The following is a 19,058-nucleotide window of genomic DNA, read 5'->3' on the forward strand; positions in this document are numbered from 1 at the left end:
AGGTTGAACAAGCCTCAGGACAGTGACCAAATAAAACACTGAGATTAATCGACAGTAGCAGTAATAACTTTTTTTAACCTAGTTGTTATACAGAACAAAATGGAATGCCCAGTTTACAGTATAAGCAGACTTCACATTGACAATGAGATGTGGAGCTTCTAAGATGAGCAATCCGTAAAAAATAGCTTGCCTCAGGAGTTGGTCAAGGCCAGATTAATTTAAGTTTTCCTTTCCCACTTGGTTAGTCATTAAACTTAGGAAAGTCTTTTGGAATTGGATCTGAGGAAAAGACACTCTGGAAAATGTCATAAAGTTGGTTATTTGAAGAGATGCTAAAAAGCACTACTTTCCCTTTGGGTTCCAAAAGAATAGGAAACCAACGGTATTCTGTGATACTTGAAAAATGCACTCTGTCTTTTTAAGTGTAGCTTTGAAATCACTGGTTTTAAGTATAAGCATATTTTATGGACGTTACACCGCCTCAACTGCCATGCAGAGCACAAAAAAGATTATGGATTTTCTCTTCAGTGGAGCATTAAATGGTCCCCTGAATAGCAATTTTCTGAAAGAGCAAATATATGTGGTATATTGTGCATATGTTTCCCTGGCACTGCAGAGTCTATCTGTAACCTAGACTGGGGGATATAGGTAGAGTCTCGAGTTCATGGAAATAATTTTAGTGTTACCACTGAACTGAAGACTATTTAGGATACTTGAAAGCAATGAATGAAAATTTCAGGAACTTTTGAAAGTAGTTAAGTTCTGTTATTTCTGTTAGTCTCTTCCATATAACATCACAGATTATTTTGGGTTTTGCTGTTCTTTTTGGCCAGAATACTTTACACTTTCTTGTCTACCTATCCAAAACTTGTTAACCTTCTAGTCCAGTTCCAGTGCCGCCTCCTCCATGAAACCTTCTATTGAACCCAGCCAAAAAAGCAATTCCTCCTTCCTCTGGATGCCTTTCTCACTTTATTTCCACCTTTCTAATTTGGGTGTTACATTTCACTGTATAATCGTGAATGAGCAAGCTTTAAATTAGGTGGATTATAAGCTAAGAGCAAGAACTCTTATACAGTTTTATATTTCCTTCAGAACAATATGATATTTATTTTTTTAGTTTATTTGAGATGAAGTTACTGAAAAAGGTAAATAGCAAAAAAAGTAACATCAGTGCTTTAAAACTCATATTTGGCTCTGGCTGGTGTGGCTTGGTGGATTGAGCACCAGCCTGAGAACCAAAGGGTCGCTGGTTTGATTCCTGGTCAGGGCACAGGCCTGGATTGTGGGCCAGGTCCCCAGTAGGGGGCGTATGAGAGGCAACCACACATTGATGCTTCTCTCCCTCTCTCCCTCCCGTCCCCTCTGCCTAGAAATAAGTAAAATAAAATAAAATAAAATCTTTAAAAAATAAATAAAATTAATATTTGGAAAAGATGGATCATTAAATTTTTTCTGGATAGTATTTCCTTAAGAGCACATTTTAAAAAACAACCTTCAGTTTTCAGCAGATTTTAAGTTCCCAAAAGCCAGATGATGCCCCTCTTCCTTTAGCCTCCCATAGCCCCAAGTTCAGATCACTGTGCTTTGCCAACGTTAACTATCGTTTGGTGATTCAAAAATAAAATTGTGTCCACCGAGCCAATGTTACAAGTCTGCATGGTTCTCTCTAAATATTAGTAGAAAAAAAAAAGTCTCTTTGGATCCTAATACTCAATACCTCCCAAATATTTCTGTCATCTTGATGGGTCTCCATAGAGACTCCAGGAATCGTTAAAATATATTCACAGTTTACACTACTGATAAGCAAAGCACTTTATAATTTTTTAAAAAATTACTACTAGAGCCTTTACTTCATATAGGCAGAATATTAATGATGAAAGAGAATTATTCATCCTAAAGACCTATTAATACTAGGACCTCACTACTATACCCTTAGATTGCTCAATACCACACATTTTTTTTTGTCTCAGTAATCCCAGTTTACATAAAATTTATTTCTTATAGAAAATCTTTTAGCAGTGTGCATGAACCCTTATATACTCATATACTCCTACATGTTTTCTTTTTCTTTCTATTCTTTTCAGTTCATATGAAAAGCAAAAAGATCAATCTCTAGTAGGAGAATACATTGTAATAGTATTGCAGCACACACCCAACAGAAGAGTTAAAAAAAACAATGACACTACCAAATGCTGGTAAGGAAGCAGAAAAACTGACTCTTTCAACATTGCTGGTAGAAATGTAAAATGGTACAGCCACTTTGGAAAACAGTCTAGCACTTTCTTATAAAATAAACATGCAACTACCATAAGACTCAAAAATTGTATTCACCTCAGAGAACTAAAAACGTATATCCACAAAAAAGTCTGTACATTAATGTTCACAGAAGCTTTATTTATAATAGCCAAAATGTGGGAACAACTAAAAGGTGCCTCAGTGGGTGAATGGTTAAACAAACTGGCACATTCATTCCATCGAAGGCCACTTAGCAACAAAAAAGGAAAGAATTATTACTACAGCAGCTTGGATGCATCTCAAAGGCATTCTGCTGAGTGAAAAAAAGTCAATTTCAAAAAGTCAAAACTGTATGCTTCCATTTATATAACATTCTTGGATGGTGAAATTACAGTGATGGAAAATAGATTTGTGGTTGCCAGGGTTTAGGGATTGTGTGGGGAGGGGGTACTTATCATAAAGGGGTAGCAGAGGAAGGTCTTTTTGGTGAAGTAATGCTGTGTATGTTGACTACAGAGGTGGCTACATTAATCTATACATGTTACAAATGACATAGAACTATGTGCATACATTGTACTAATATCAAATTCCTGGTTTTTATACTACGTCATAATGGTGTATGTTATAACCTTTGGAAGAAACTGATTGAAGGCAAGTAGGTCCTTTGGCAACAGGACCCTGGCAAGTAGGACCCTGTAGGTCCTTTGTGAACAAATTTTGCAATCTCCTGTGAATCTAAAATTATTCCTAAAAGCATTATAAAAATTTAAAATATATAAAAATAAAATAAATAAAGTAAAATCTTGTAACTATGTTAAACTGGCTAGAACACACTGACAATAAGCATATACTGCAAAACTCCTGGGCATCAGGGACTGTATCGTTGTACCATATTTACTTTTTATGCTAAATGTATATTATCTATCTTCCTCTACTATATTGTAAGTTTCAAAAGGGCAATAACTTCGGTCTGTTTTGTTCACTGTTGAATCCTGAGAGCTTAGATCGAAGCTTGCATACATAACAGAGTCAATAAATATCTGGCGAATGAGAGAAGTAAGACAGTAGATCTACTGCTTTATCATGTATAAGCAATAATTTATGGTAACATATGAAATTATACCCATAGTCTAGGATTCAGATCATGAGAATTATACAAATCATGCCAAAACACTTTTTTATCTCCTACCTTTCCACTTGATCTTGGGTTTTTATTTACCCAAGTAATTGTAGGCACACAGTTACTCTAACCATTGCTTTTGTAAGTTCTAAGTAAAAACAAACAAACAAAAAAAGCCTTGTTAGCTTAGAAGTATACAACTTGACACTGTAAAACACAAAAATAATTTTTAAAATATAAAGTTTTGTTGTATTTTTAAACTAATAATATTAACTTTAAAAAGTTGAAACATCTGGTCTAGATGGAGGCATGGGTAGACATACTTCACCTTCTCCACAACCTTAGAAAGAATTACAACTAGATCCCAAAACAAATAACACCCAGAACCATCAGAAAATTGAGCTGTATGGAAATCCAACAAGCAAGAATTTAAAGAAGCCACATTCATCCAGACAAGTAGATGGGGCAGAATCACAGAGAAGGGTGGAAAGGTGTGGAGACAGGTGTGCCAGGAAGAGGTGATGGTGGCGGTGGTAAAATGGATGGTCCCACATTTAGGTGTGGTGGATAAAAATTAAGAGGAATATCTTGGGAGCAAGTGATCCCAGCCCCAGGCCAGAATGTACAGCCCAGGGTTCCAGTGCCGGGAAGATAAATCCCCATAACTTCTGGCTGTAAAATCTAGTGGAAGAAACTGCCAATTTTCAGGAGACTCAGCTTAAAGGGCCCACACAGGCTTGGAAAATACACACACCCACCCACTCTGGGGTTCACCACCAGAGCAACAGCTGGAAGAGCTCCAGTGGCATAAGGGAAGTGGGTGAAGTGACTGGAAATGGGGCGAGGGCTTGGCAAACCTCCAGAAGCCAGGCAGTGGCATTGCCCCCCTCCCCCAGCCTTCAATCCCACACAGAGCCGCAAACTGGGGAAGTGGATTGCCCCACACAATTTATAGGTGCCTTTTCTACAAAAGGCTGTGCTACTGAGACAGGAAGTCAAAGCAGCTCTAACTAATAAACAGAAACAAACACAAGGAGGCTGTCAAATTGAGGAGGCAAAGAAATATGTCCCAAATGAAAGAACAGACAAAACTCTAGAAAAAGAACTAAATGAAAAGGAGATAACCAATCTATCAGATGCAGAGTTCAAAACACTAGTGATCAGGATGTTCACAGAACTCACTGAGTATGTCGACAAAATAAAGGAAGAAATGTAGGTTACACTACGTAAAATAAAGAAAAATCTACAGGGAACCATCAATGTGGGGGAGGAAGCTGGGATTCAAATCAACAATTTGGAACATAAGGGAAAAATAAGCATTCAACATTTCTTCAGCAAGAAGAAAAAGAAATTTTAAAAAATGAGGATAGTATAAGGACCCTCCAGGACATCTCCAAATGTACCAACATTTGAATCATAGGGATGCTGGAAGGAGAAGAGGAAAAGCAAGAAATTGAAAACTGATTTGAAAAAATAAAGAAAACTTCCCTAATTTGGCAAAGGAAATAGACATACAAGTCCAGGAAGCACAGAGAGTCCCAAACAAGTTGGACCCAAAGAGGACCACACTAAGACATCATAATTAAAATGCCAAAGTTTAAAGATAAAGAGAGAATCTTAAAAGCAGCAAGAGAAAAGCAGATAGTTGCCAAAGGAGTTCCCATAAGAGTGTCAGCTGATTTCTCCAAAGAAACTTTGCAAGCAAAAAGTGTTCAAAATGACAAAAAGCAAGGACCTACAACCTGGATTACTCTATCCAGCAAAGCTATCATTTAGAATGGAAGGACAGATAAAGTGTTTCCCAGACAAAGTAAAGCTAAGGGAGTTCATCATCACCAAGCCATTTTACATAAAATTTAAAGGGACTTATTTAAGAAAAAGAAGATCAAAACTATGAGCATTAAAATGACAACAAATTCACAACAATCATCTAAAAAAAACAAACTAAGCAAACAACAAGACCAGGAACAGAATTATATATTTGGAGATCATTTGAAGGGTTATCAGCTGGGAGGGGGAAGGAGGAGAATGGGGGAAAAGGTGCAGGGAGTAAGAAGCATAATTGGTAGGTACAAAATAGACAGGGAGATGTTAGGAAAACTGTAGGAAACAGAGAAGCCAGAGAACCTATATGCACAGCCCATGGGCATGAACTAAGGCAGGGGGGTTGTTGTCCATAAGGGGGTACCAGGGGGAGGGGGACAAAGAGGGAAACATTGGGACAACTATAAGAGCATAATAAAATATATATTTTTAAAAGTTGAAACAATATAGTTCAAATACATTATATAGCTCTTAGTCTATTCCACAGGAATAGGAAGACCATTTAAAAAGCTAAAAGAAGAAAAAGTAATTTTGTGTTCATTAGCAATAAAGACTTTTATTATCACTATCTCTTAGAATCCAAAGAGTTCCATTGGAAGCATTTGTGTGTTTCAATAGAGGGGTATACTTTGTTCTCTCACTCAACCATGTAAAGGACTTCTGAGCTAAAATCCAGAAGTATATATTTACCTAGTTTTGTCCTTAGCGCTGTACGTGAGTTATGTGGTATCCCCTCCGGGGTGCCACCGTACTCCCATGGGTCACTCTATGCCGCCATCAGAGAGGACCCAAGGATCTCCACACCAGAATCCTCCATGCTGGCACAGGACTAGATTCAGGTCTCGTGTCCCCATTGGGGCCAAAAGCATCCCCACTGCCGGCTGTGCTGTGACAGCACTTTTTGTGGAATCAGGTGTCTACTTCTGGATAGGACGAGGCTTGAGTGCTCAGCTCACGCCAGGGGGCCACAGGGAAGAGCACAGTGGAAAGATTATGACAAACTAAATTTCAGTCAGCTCAGCCAGTTACCAGCCCTGAGCAAGCCATCAAACCTCTCTGAGGACGAATCCGTGGTTTCCGGAGGAGGGGGTGGGGTTCGGGGGGAATGGGTCGAAAGGTACAAATTTCTAGTTATCAAATAATGAGTCATGGAAATGTAAACACAAACAAAAAACCTCATTAAGACCTTTATAGGTAAGGACTCCTACACCTACAAAGAGGAGTCCTTACCACACTGGTCCTTATGGAAGGAAAAACTGAGACAATATACATGAAAGCAGTCTATAAAGTATATATGTAAGCTACATAATTATTTAAAGCTCGTTGTTGCATTGGTATGTTATGGAAACATTTCAGCAGTACAGCCCAGTTAGATGCAATGCTTGTTGTGTTTCTACAGGCTACAACGTGTCCCGATGGCAGCTGGAGGGTGCTGTAAATGCTGATGGAATGAACGCGCTAACGTGTGGCGTGACTTCAGGAATGTGAGGAAAACCCGCATATTTACGGTAAGTCCTTTTCCACATGTTGGCTAATACTAACTCTGTTAGCAGAAAGTATTTATTTTAACTTAAGGCTTTGTGTTTATGAAAACAGTCATATTAGTACCTCCTTATTCTACATTTTTTAATTTTTATTTATTGATTTTTTTTAGAGGGAGGGAGAGGAAGGGAGCGAGAGAGAAAAACAGCAATTTGCTATTCCACTTATTTATGCATTCACAGTTGATTCTTATATGTGCCCTGACCAGCGATTGAACCTGCAACCTTGGCATGTTGCGGTGATGTTCTAACCAACTGAGCTACCTGACCAGGGACCTTATTCTACACTTTTCAAAAGCATCCAGCTTAGGTGTCAATCAAGGACAAGAAAGCATTTAGGGCCAAAGGAATCCCAAGCAGGTCCCATCAGTAAAATGTAGCAGAATGGAAAGATGCTCACTCCACTATTGGAATAAAGGACCATTTATTGCTAATGTGAAAGAATGCCTCCCTAATGGTGGTATTTTGGGTGTAGAAACTGGCCTGGTGGGAAGGTCAGGGACATGTGAGGGCAAGAGTACCCTCCAAGCGTCACCACAAGTCCCGTCAGCAGCAGGCCCTGCCACTTACTGTGTGAACTTCTGCAACCACTCCGAGTCTCATTTTTACATCTAGAAAATGCACATATGAAGAGGGCTTTCCTCGTAATATTTTGCTAAGGCCAAAGTGAGATGATGCATGTAAGGTGCGGAGCACACTGCCTGGTCTTCCATAAAAGTTAGGAACTATCAGCACCATAACAATAACCAAAATGTAAGATAACGAGTACTTTGGAAATTACACATTTCCTTTTTTCAGGCAGTTTATGCCTTTCTTTCACTATCAACATATAGGTTATAGTGACTTGTGTAAATCATACTTATTTAACTTGTAGTTTAGACATACGGTATGGAAGCAAAATGGTTCTTCAGCTTAATAGCTTCTTCCGATGCAAGAGAACCAGGCACTCTACCACCTAATTCTGGCTGTGGAAACCCAACTGCACAGGCCTGTCTGATGGCGTCATTACCCTGTCCTGTTTGTGGGCTTTCCCTCTTTCAAAGTGGGGCACAAGGAACAGAACTGGATTTCTGGTTGGCTTCCAGTCTGGAATTCAAGCTGCGGCTAAGGGGCTGCGGAAAAGCTGAGGGTCACAGGTGTCCTGAGTGGGGACAGCCGCTCACTGACAGCCGGACCAGAGCCCTCGCCTAAGTCGGAATTCTCATTCTCGTGTCAGCTCTTTAACATTCAGGCTTCCTGTGCTAACACCAAGGTAATAACACACCAGGTGGTTCTGCTGTGGCTAGGGAACGTCAGGAACATGAGCAATGAGAGAAAATGACAAATTTAAGGAAACAACTTGGAAAATTCTAACATTGTATTCAATCACTCGATTTGGATTTAAAAAAATAAGTATTTTTAGGGGGTCACTTTTAAAAACAGAGCCATTTACTAATGGACCATAAAATCCATTCACAGTGGAAATGAGAGAACAACATTTACCTTTCAAAAGTACAACTTAGTCCCTTTATAATTAAGTGTAAACAGAATCAGAGTTTTCTTTTCCTCAATTTACTGCAAACCAATAGTTGTTCACCACAGATTTCTTTTGTACAGATCCAATAAATGATGGTATTTTAAAACAAATTTTAAATGTACCCAAAAAGCTCTAAAACATTATTTTTTACAAATACATCTTCATTTTTCATTCTCGGGTATTTGCATATAAATGACTCTTCCATGTCTGCAGTGACATGAAATAAATAATACAATTAGAAATAATCTACAGGTGCCTGGATTAGATTACTCATGGTGCTTGCTGTTGTTTGAGAGAGTTGTCTGCACCCTGGGATTTGTTTAGACTTCACTACCTTTCTCCCAGTGTCCTGTGGCCTTTTATGTGACCAAAAAAACAGAGTCCTGGAGGCTTATCAAGGATACCATTGTATTTTACTGGAGAACTTGAACTCCTCTATGTTTGAATAATAATAATAATAATAAAAGCAACAACAAAGAAAATGATACATTCCCTGACGCTTGATGAAAGCAAGAACACCGGGAGGTTTTTGTACCAAACCAAGGATAAATAAACATGAGTATTACACTAACATTTGTTCACAGGATGAAGCCAAAGTAAAGAGACAACTACTTCTGGCTTGAAGAGTTTGCTCTCTTTCTTGTCTCAGAAACTTCTCACACTGCTTAATTCCACAGCCCCATATTTCAAGGTTGACCTTAAATTCCACCTTTTCCATGAAACAACTCCAGCTAAACCAATTTATCTTTTCCCCTGAACTTGCATAAAGTGCTTTCACTATCAATGCCTTTCATCTGGGGACTTAACCCTCTAGGACACGGGAGTCCAGCCTGAGGCCTGCGGGCTGCATGCAGCCCAGGATGGCTATGAATGCGGCCCAACACAAAACTGTAAATTTACTTAAATCATTATGAGATTTTTTTTTTTTTTGTGATTACATCTTGCAATGTATTTAATGTATGGGCCAAGATGACAATTATTCTTCCAGTGTGGCCCAGAGATGCCGAAAGGCTGGACTCTCTTGATCTAGGGCTTGATGTTGTGACTTCACTGTTATACAATTGCTTCACGGGCCTTCCTGGGTCATTTTTCCCTATACAATATAAATTTCTGGAGGCCAAGGCTGTCTCGCATTTCTTTTGTGTCTCCCTACTCCCCAAAGCCAAGCACAGAGCCAGGAGCACAGCAGACAGGGAATCTAGCCTCGGAGAGCAGAGCCATTCTGATAGTAATGCAACGGGGTTCCTGCAAATCCTGTAAGATCCATGGCTGTAGTTGATAAGGAATTACTGAGTGGTCCTTTTCAGTCAGATAGAAGTAATCTTTACCATTCTTCTAACTCTCCCCCCAAAATGGGATTTTGTAGTACAGCTAACCGTCGAAGGGCACGTGGCATGCCGAGTGCAGAGGCAGCGGCTCGGTTGGGGTCTCAGCTCCAGTGCGCCCCAGCCGTGTGGAAAATGACTTGTGTGTGCGTTAGTTTCCTCATTTGTAAAATGGGGATTAAAAACAGTAGCCGCTAATAATCATTCAACACTGTGTGAAGCCCTGTTTCTAAATTCTTTAAGTTTTTAACTCATTGAGTCCTCACACCCATCTTAGGAAGTAGGCACTATTATCACCCCGTTTTACAAGTGAAGTGAGTGAGCGAACAGGAGGAGCGCCTGTCCCAGAATTACACGCCTACGCAGCAACACTGGGATTCACGCCCAGGTAGGCAGACCTTACCAGCTCAACTTCTAAGGTGTGCTGCCTCTCATAAAATTTATCTCACATGTTTTTTTAAGGATTAAACAAATTGATACATTTAAGTCATGTAAATATTTAATATTTGATTTTAATATTAAATTTTAAATTTAAAAAAGTGGTTGACACATAGCAATCACTCAATAAAAGCCCACTGTATCATGTTTATATGTTCGTCATGATTTGGGCTTGAAAACTCTTGCAACTAATTCAGACAAAAATCATTCAGCTAGTCCTGACCAGTGTGGCTCAGTGGGTTGGGTGTCATCCCGCATAGCGAAAGGTCACCAGTTCAACGCCCAGTCAGGGCACAAGCCTGTGTTGTGGGCCAGGTCCCCAGTTGAGAGCATGCAAGAGGAAACTGATTGATGTTTCTCTCTCACATTGATGTTTATCTCCCTCTCTTCCTTCCTCCCTTTCCCCTCTCAAAAAATAAATAAAATCTTTGAAAATACTATTTAAAAAGTTTTTAAAAATCATTCAGATAATAACTTAAAATGTGCCAACACAATCTCTGTCCAGAGGGAAACTTACACTCTTAGGAGAACTATGTACATATATAAAAATATTAAGCAAACGAATATTTGTTTGTTTGTTTGTTTTTCAAGTACATTTGTCTCTGCCTACCTAAGCAAACCAATGTTAAAAGCAACACTAACTGATGAGTAAGAGCCCATTAGAGCTACACTGGGCAAGTGCGGATTGTCCTTTTCTCACCCACAGAGTCTTGTAGGGCTTTAGGTACCTGAGATGATTCTGGTGTAAATACTCATAAACCACACTCTAAACACATCATATAGACTGCACTTGAGTAAGTACCATATCAGAGTGTGAGACTGTACTCATATAATATAATGAGGTGCTGATTGAGAAGCCCAGCGGAAACAAACAGAGAGAGATGGAGCTGAAGCCCAGGGAACGTTTCCCCAAGGGGGGGACTTAGCATTCCAAAACAAGGATATCAATAATTCACTCGGAAACTTATCCTCCGGCTCAGTTAAAAGAAGACTAATAACACATATCAGGAAAACTAATAGTATGAATAATTTATCAGTTCCACCATGTTCTCTTAGGAGCCCGAATGTTCTGTACATTAATAATTGAGTCTTCTTAAAACAGAACTGTTGTGAGCAAGAAGAGCAAAGTATGTTAAAACCATTAAATCACTGCTATTTCAGTTTTTCCCCACCAGTCCTTCTTTGCATGTCTCTATTATTATTACATAGAGATGATAGATTCCTGCAATTATGTAATGGATACATGTATTCATTCATTCATTTGTTTATTCATTCATTCTACAAACATTTATTGAACATATAGTCCAAGCACAGTGGTAGGCCCTAGGGATAGAAACATGATTCTCACACCAGCCAGGATGAGAACTACCTTCACCATCTAATGAAGAAGACAAAAATAAAACACATATGGGTTTTCCATGAGACAGATACTATAGTAGATACAGAGAGGCTATAAGTTATAGAGGGGACTCAGAGAAGGACTGGCCAATGGCATATATAGGGAGCATTCTAGAAAGATTTCAGAGAGCAAAAATAAATCCCTCACTGTCAAATCTAAAGACAGATTCCTCAAATATGCTGCTGCTTCCAACACTACTCAATACTCTCTCTTGAAATTTCCTTTTCTGTAACTTTTGTGATGAAGTCCTTAATATTTTTGCCTCTAACTTTCCACAGTCCCTTTTCCAATTCCATGATGGCACTTCTGTTCAGGTGTCTTAATGTGGTTTTTTAACAGTAATTGTTTCTTCTGCTTTGGGCTAGAGATTCTTATTTGTGATTATGTTTCAAAAGTACTGCAAAATCCTTTTAAAAATGTACAGATGCCTCAGCTTTCCCTTGACTCGTAGGGTTCAGGGCTAGGATATATGAGTCCTGGGTTTTCTTTTTAAGCTCCCAGGTGATTTTTATGCCAGCCAGGATGAGAACTACTTTCTTAGACCTTCTTTCCTTCTCAGTGTTGAAAGTGGAGATCATTCATTTTTATACTATTCCCGCTCATTTGTTTTCTGAACTGGCTACATTCTGGGCCTGGAAATAGCCATTTGGCCAAAAACACTGGAGCAGAAAGTCAGCTTTCCAGACTTCTCTTCCCTGAATAACATGAGATCAATTCTACTGCAGCCACTTGGTGTCTCAAAGCTGTATCGCACTCCTCTCATCCTTTGTCGCTTGTGTTAGAGCCTCTGGTCTTCCAACCTCTTTAAAATCTTCTCTCTGCTCCCCGTCCTTCAAAACTTCACAATTGATTCTTATGTAAATACAGATTCATAGTAAACAATCTGTTTATTAATTCTCACGCTTTCCACTATTTAAATGAAGGTTGCTCACTTTCCCTAACCCTGGTTTCTCCCGCACTAACAAAAGCTTCTTTCTCAATCAGCATCGCCCTTTTGCTTCAGTCAAATTTATTGGAGGAATGAATAAACAATGAACAACAAATTAATGATGTATAAAATTATTAATGAAATAATACTTCCAGAATTCACATCCAGACAATTCACCATTTACTTACTGCCTTCTGTCAGCCTTCCAAATTATCTTAATACAAAGTTTTCTTTTCATTAGTTCAAAATGCTTATGTTAATTCATTTGTTTAAAAAAATTACTTTTTAAAGTAATATCAATTGTAATTACCAAACACATGTACAAATACATTTACACACATACATATTTTTTACAAATATTACACTAGAAAAAATATTTCTACTCCTGGGACAGTGTCTAATAATACCACTTTATTAATTGCCTTCAAAAATTGCTATTAGAAATATTTTGGTCTAGTTTCTTTCATTTCTTGTTCTGAAAAAAATCTCATCTCATAATTATCCTTTTTAGATCCTACATACAGTTGCTTGGTTATAGGCAGACTTCTTCTGAGCTTAAAAAAAAACAACAACTCTATTTTCATTCCCAGAAAATTAGTCGCCTTTATTCTTTAAATCCGCCCTGTTCAACATGGTAGCCACTAGGCACTTAAAATGTGGCTAGTTCAAATTGTGATATGCTATAAAGTACATACAGGATTTTGAAGAGTTAATACAAAAAATTTAATGTGTGCTAATAGATTTTATAATGATTACATGTTTAATGATAACATTTAATTAATTTTTAATTAATTTTCTTTTTTAAATTTTCCTATTGGGTGAGTTTTGGTAACCTATGGCTTTCAAAGAATTGGCTCATTTCATCTAAGCTGTTGAATTTATGTACACAGAGCTGTTCCTGGTATTTCCATATTATATTCTAATGGGGTTTATAGTGATGTCCTGTCTTTCATGTCTAATACTGACAAGTTTTCCTTCTCTTATTTTTCCTTTCTTAGTCTGGCTGAAGGCTTATAAATTTTATTGACCTTTTCATTTTTCTATTGTTTTTCTGTTTTCAAGTTCATCGATTTCTGCTCTCCTCTTCATTTTTTCCTTCATTCTGCTTGTTTTGATTTTAATTTGCTCTTAATTTCTAGTTTCTAAGAGTGAAAACTTAGATTGTTGACTTGAGACATTTATGCTTTTCTAATACAAGTATTTAATGCTCTAGAATTTATGTGTAGCTATTAGAAAATTTAAAATTACATATGTGACTTGCACTTCTGGTTTGCATTATATATTTCTATTTATTGCTGCTCTGAGAAGTATAACACATTAGCAAAGGGTTTTCTTTCCAACACATTAATAAATGTTTAATGGGCAATGGGATCAATGAATCAAAGAATGTCAGGCTCTCAGAAATCTGTGAGCAATAGCCTTAGGTGATTTGGGTTTCTCTAGTTTCAATTATGTGAAAACTTGGGATATGTTTTGAGCTGAAATTTTTTTTTTTTTTTGACATGGCAGGGCCACATGTGGCCAGTTTACTGCAGTTAACTACATAGCTCTCTCTCTATTTTTTTTGTCTTTCTTTTTTCCTAAATAAAATTAAAACATACATACAAACCGAAAGGGGAGCATTGAGCTGAAATTTAAATTAAAAAAAAGAAAAGCACATCCTGTGAAACTAAATTTGAGAGCTGTGGTTCTTGAATTCCCTAAATACTAACAGAATAATTAGGATTTATTTTAAGAAAATTAGATCACCATCTACGTAATCTAAGTGAAGGAGCTGAAAGCTGAGGCTGCTTTCTTACCACCTTCTCTATCTTTTCATTTCCCTGGCTTGACTCAATACCTGAAATTTGTGCCATGGAAGCTTCCTAAAAGGTCCTCTGAGCTGAAACCTGGGGCTTTGGTTTCTTCTCTCTGCTGGATACTTCCCACCACCATGCCTGTGGGACCACGCAGCTTGTAGAACAGAGGGAAGTAAACAGCAATGTGAATTTATCACAAGCTCTGAGACCACTGTTCCTCTGGTAGGAGAGGCATTCTCCTCACAGGTTTAGGCATCTGCTTGGTACCTCCACCTTCACCATCAAAGGCAGTGGCTCCCAACCTTTTTGACAGCAGGGAGAGGTTTCATGGAAGACAATTTCCCATGGATCCGGGGGTGGGGGATGGATTCAGCATGATTCAAGCACATGAGCATTACATTCAAGTTCATCTCCTGCTGGGCAGACCAGTTCCTAACAGGCCCAGAACAGGTCCCTGGCCAGGAGGTTGGGGACCCCTGTTTTAGGGGATTGCTGGGGCTGGAGCGGAGAGAATAGAAAAACAAAAAGCAAAAACAAAGGCAGGGTATTTATTCCCTTTCTGACCCGTGGAATTCCTTTCTACTGCTCAGACCTGGAAGAGAAGACTTTTGCGGAGCTTTTGTTGTCCACATCTGGTAGGTTCTTCAGGGTGTCAACCTGCCATTGAATCCAAGCTGGGCAACATTGGAGAGGGAAAAGCAACACTGCTGGTTGGGTGGTATTTGGAATTCTGATGTCTTTCCCTAATCTACCTGCTAGGCTCTACTTTTTAGCATCCTCAGCAAACACACATTCTGTCAGAGTTTATTTTTGCATTTAATGGAGGCTGGGCAGAGGGTGTTTAACCCATCTTGCCTGGACCTGGAACTGGAATTCAGTTTTAAGACAATTTTTTAAATTATATTTTATTGATTATGCTATTATAGTTGTCCCAATTTTCCTCCCTTTGCCCCCCTCCACCCAGCACCCCCAACTCCCTCAGGCCATCCCCACACCATTGTTCATGTCCATGGGTCATGCATGTAAGTTTAAGTGCAAATAGGTAGTTACCAAATAGCCATGGGGGTGTAAACTACAGTATAGGGAATAGGGTAGACAATTAAAAAAAAAAATCTACAGTAATCTCACTCAAGCCCCTGAACTTCAAGTATGTGGTAGGAGGGAGCTGGAATATTTAGGAAATTTAGAAAACAAAGCTAACCACAGAACCAGAAGAAGTATGCCTTATTCCCCTAGGACTAATAACTAGATGAATATGTCATGAAAATGATACAGCCATTGCACTTGAAAATCTCTTGAGATTGACACATTAATTCATTAAAATATATCTAAGACAAAGTCTATAGTTTAGAAAATGCGTTCTGCTAAGGCTGATCAGGTAGGAGTCACAGTAGACTTCAAACAAACAAACAAACACAAACAAGCAAAACAATCCCCTCATTCTCATTTAAGTACAACACACACATCTCTTCTGGAGTAGAGAGGCCTATTGTCTTTTGGGTAGAATGCAAAAAGTATATTTTTATCCTAGCATTTAATCTGCCTCAGCAGTATCGAAGGCTGGGAGTGAAGATGAGTGGGTCCTGTGCTACTGTCTTACCTTAGCCACCCCTCATTTATATTTCTTCAACTGTTGGTCAAATCTCAGACCAATACTTTTGTCATAACAAACAAGATGTATGGGTTCTACTTTCTATAAGAAATGTTTCTTTGTAGATCTATATTATAAAGAACTACTTTCTAAATAAGCAATTAATAGCTTGGAAACTACAGGCCTATGATCTCAAAAATGCTAATTGTGATCCTGGCTTCTGACCCAGGTTTCAAATAGGAATGTGTTTGGTGACAAATAACATTAAGCCCAACCACCTTGCTTAAACACCTAAGAATTTGTCTATGTCACAAGAAGCCTGGGGCTCAACATAATCTTCCACAGTATGAAAGATGCATTAATAATCTACTTATAAACATAGTCTCCTATTGTTGGACATTGTTTTGTTTCCAGTTAGGTTATTCTGTTTAAAAACATGCGAAAAGATGCTCAATATCATAGCAAAGAAGTCTTTATACCTGTACCCTCACAGTGTTTTTCAGGTTTTGGAAGATTATGCCAAGCTCCAGGCTTGCTGTGCCATAGACAAACTCTTGGGTGTTTAAGCCAGTGTTGGTTGGGTTTTATGGTATTTGTCACCAAACAAACACCAAGTAAACAGCCACCATAGCTGTTGCCTTCTGTTGCAGTTATCTATTGCTGTGTAAAAAGCCACTGCAAGTTCTAATAACCTAAAAACAATTATTTATTTTGCTCATAATTCTCAATGTGGGCAGAGCTTAGTGGGGGAGATTCATCTCTGCTCTACACAGGTCAGCTAGGAAGCCCAACCAGGCCTGGGCAATCTACTTCCAAGACGGGCTTAGATGGCTCACTCACCAACTGATAGCAGGGGTCTCAGCCAGAGCTGTTGCAGGGAGCCTCAGTTCCTCTCCACATGGACCTCCTACAGTGCTGCCTGACTTCCTCACAAGTTGGTTGGGTTCCAAGAGTGACTATTTGAAATTACAGAAATTAAAAGCAGCCAGTCTCTTGAGATTCAGCCCAGAAACTGCCACAGCGTCATCTTTGTTGTATTCTTTTGGTCAAAGCAGTCCCAGAGTCTGTCCAGTTTTAAGGGAATGGGCATAAACTCCACTTCTCAACAGGAGGAGTACCAAAAAAATTCATGGCCATTTTAATCTACCATAATCTTCCTTTGTACTGAGTCTTCCTAGAGTTGTCAAGAAGTTGTGCTTGCTATAACCAAGCCACGCTCTGTTCCCTGCAGAAAGGTGGAAGATGCCTCTCTATCTTCCTGACTCTGTGTCACTTGGTGTCCCATCCAATAACATTGGAAGATGATGTTACTATTTAAAATTTATTGGGTATGGATGGCTGGGTTGATAGTGGTGGGCAGGGTGAGTGATGGTATGAAAGACAGACATTAAGAGGTCAGTGGCTAAAGACCTACGCAAACTCAAAAGCCATTTTCACTTGAGATCTCACGTTCTTAGACCCACATGCAAAGAGGAAGCATGGTCCCATGATCCCATGACACATTATGGTAAGATATACAATAGATATGAAACTTCCTTTATCTTACAGATAAAAAGCTTGAAGTCCAGAAGGCTAGTCCAAAACCAGAAGTCTGGTTTAAATGGACAAGACTCTAGAATCCAGAAAAACAAGCACATTTTGAAGATGCATCCTGTTAAATGAAAAACCCTCTTCCAACTGAGCTGCTGAGTACATTCAAGTATACAACTTTGAGCAGAGCTGTTAGGGAGAGCTGAGTTGCTCCACCTAAGAATGCATTCTCCCTGGAGTTGTGGGCCTGGGCAGGAATAGGGTAGGGGAAGAAAGAGGTGGCCTGAGAGACCCAGGCTGCCATGAGCTTCCACCCCCGGCAGTTCCTCAGTGGGCCTGAACATGGTGGCTGGGCACCAACTGTTAGCGGGACCTGGAAAAGGGATATAGTTTCAAGTTCAGATTAACCCTAGGAACAGGTACCTATGAAGGAGCTAGGGATGCTGGAGACCATGGGAGAGTAAACCCCTCAGGATGGGCAGAATTGCTAGGAAGCTGTTGGGTTTCCGCAATTCATGGAAAAGTCATAATTTTGAGTTGTTAGCCAAATTACATAAGTCAGTGGCATAATTAATGCTAAAACATAGATCTTTGATTCCTGTTTCAATGCCCTTTTCCATCAAAATGGGGTTTCATAGATACACAGAGGACTTCCTGGTGGCCAGGGATTAAAGACAGCACAGAGCCCAGAGCAAGGAGCTGTGTAAACAAGAAAATAAATTCTGGATTCGAATGGACTCTGCTTCCACACTAATTCTTTCTTCAACTTCTCAGTCTGATTTACTCGCTTACTTTTCCTACTGTCCAATCAGAAAACCACTATTAGTATAAATCAAATGCAGATCAGATCTGCCTCTAAATCTAGGAAGCAAGTATAAATTCCAGCCAAGATGTTCAAAGAAGCCATATTAAAGCACTAAAACCACAGCATGTCTAGTCCTTGCAGGCCTCTGAATCAAGCCTCTTTGAGCTCAGTGATGACATTCATTTGCCTGTGAGGGTTATTACTCACAGGGCTAGCTATTACTCACAGGACTGGCTGCATCACATGTCTTCCTCCTCAGAAGGGGAGATCACTTGGGGTTTAATGCTTTACCTGTCACCATCTTAAAGTTCTTAACAATTTTATCTTTGAATGTGTGTTTTATAAGTGAAGTCCAATGGGACAACAGAGAAAGTACTGGAGGACCGGACCTCATTACGCATGTCGTCCTGCCTCCCGGGGATAGGCTGTTTACTCTCTTGTCTGCTTCCCCACCCCTGCTCAGTGACCTCTGGCATCTGCCCTGGCAGGGGTCAGGACATAGCTCAGTGCAATGTGCACCGAGCCATGGCCTAGGCCCAGTGCCGGAGGGTCTGTGCTCCCTCCACACATATCCTCATTCCTAAAAGAGCTACACATTAAATAGCAGATTAAAGACAAACAAACAAACAAACAAATACCATGATTGGTCAAGAAAAAGCTTTATCCTGCTTTTTGAACAGGGAGTCCAAATTTTCATTTTGCACTGGGCCCCATGAATTACGTAGCTGCCTCTGATTAGATACCTTATCTGGTAATCACAAGCCAGTATTATTTTTAGATTTTTAACTAAATAGCTATAACACATATGGAATAATAACTCTTGATTTTACTAAGAAAGTAGTTTTTTGCTTTCAAGACCTCTTAGTATTAAACACAAAATTTCATTAGTTCAGTAGAAGAAGGAAAAAACCTCCATATTATTCTTGCCAGCAGGTATGATTAACAAGAGAAAGTCTGGATCTGTTGTTGTGACTTGACAGTATGATGCATGAAATGGAAAAATG

At 39.1% G+C, this 19,058-nt stretch overlaps 1 protein-coding gene across 1 annotated transcript in view; it reads right to left on the reverse strand.

Moving 5' to 3' along the window:
- The window catches only part of CCDC141 (coiled-coil domain containing 141), a 156,079-nt gene that overhangs the window by 133,944 nt on the left and 3,077 nt on the right, over positions 1 to 19,058 (reverse strand). The gene's annotated exons all lie outside the window — the stretch shown is intronic.

The sequence above is a fragment of the Pteronotus mesoamericanus genome, unplaced genomic scaffold, assembly GCF_021234165.1.
Source record: "Pteronotus mesoamericanus isolate MK-2021 breed Mesoamerican mustached bat unplaced genomic scaffold, CSHL_Meso_final scaffold_651, whole genome shotgun sequence".
NCBI lineage: Eukaryota > Metazoa > Chordata > Mammalia > Chiroptera > Mormoopidae > Pteronotus > Pteronotus mesoamericanus.